Source organism: Myotis davidii, unplaced genomic scaffold (genome assembly GCF_000327345.1).
Source record: "Myotis davidii unplaced genomic scaffold, ASM32734v1 scaffold1219, whole genome shotgun sequence".
Classification (NCBI taxonomy): domain Eukaryota; kingdom Metazoa; phylum Chordata; class Mammalia; order Chiroptera; family Vespertilionidae; genus Myotis; species Myotis davidii.
In genome coordinates this window covers 205,949-207,007 of record NW_006290442.1, presented here as the reverse complement: position 1 = coordinate 207,007, position 1,059 = coordinate 205,949, and the positions used below count along the sequence as shown (strand labels likewise).

At 46.0% G+C, this 1,059-nt stretch overlaps 1 protein-coding gene across 4 annotated transcripts in view; it reads right to left on the bottom strand.

Annotated features, from left to right (window-relative positions):
* The window catches only part of CRACR2A (calcium release activated channel regulator 2A), a 143,900-nt gene that overhangs the window by 40,807 nt on the left and 102,034 nt on the right, over positions 1–1,059 (bottom strand). The window lies entirely within an intron of this gene.

Genomic DNA, 1,059 nt, shown 5'->3' with positions numbered 1-1,059 from the left:
GGAAGGAAGGAAGGAAGGAAGGAAGGAAGGAAGGAAGGAAGGAAGGAAAGGAAAGAAGGAAGGAAGGAAGGAAAGGAAAGGAAAGGAAGGAAGGGGAGTGAGTTGGAGAGGTACTCAACAACACTCAGGGAAGAAAGGAAAAAAGGCAGAACTGGAGACACTGGGAAATAAACCGTGGTTGACTTCATAACTTCAACTCCATCCTTTCCTCTGTGCTCTGTACCATGGTTTATGCAAAGGAACCAAAGTTCCACGTTTCCAAACCACAGCATGGCATTTAGTGAAGGGAGCATCTTACAGCCTGATAACATTGTTAACTTGCATAGGCTGTCAGGGCATCTGGATTGTGCACACCCTGGGCTGGGCAAGGACAGTCACCCTCGGCCACCCATCTATGTCACTGAGCTGGAGAAAACAGAACCAGTGTGCTGGGTCCATAAGACTCTACCAAGCTCACAATGACCTGGTTCCTGAAGAGGTATCGGTGGTGGCTTTCCCCCCTTTATAGAATAACTATAAAGTCAATTTACAACAATAACAGACTGAATTAAATTCTAAGTTCACCTCAGATAATCCTAATTAAGCAACAAAACTTCTCTGGCTCCTGCAGAGCTGCAAATTCCTAACATTTTATTACCAATTATATTTAATTTCAACTTGGGGGGAAAACAACATATTTGCCATTACCCGAACCAGGTTCCCAAACCCCTGTCTAGGATTCTGCTCTGATTAGCAATTAGAGCTGCCTCCTGGCTGTCTCTGTGCCCCAGGAGTCAAGCTTGCCTGGCCGCTTCGTGCGACCCCACCTGGTCCTGCTTCTCTCCGGGGGGCAGAGGAAGCAGACAGCTTACCCCTGCTTTGGAAAACCACTCATTGCAGATCGCAGGTTTGGGTTCTCCTAGGGCAGTGGTTCTCAATCTTCTGGCCCTTTCAATACAGTTCCTCATGTTGTGACCCAACCATAAAATTACTTTCGTTGCTACTTCATAACTGTAATGTTGCTACTGCTATGAATTGTAATGTAAATATCTGATATGCAGGATGGTCTTAGGAGACACA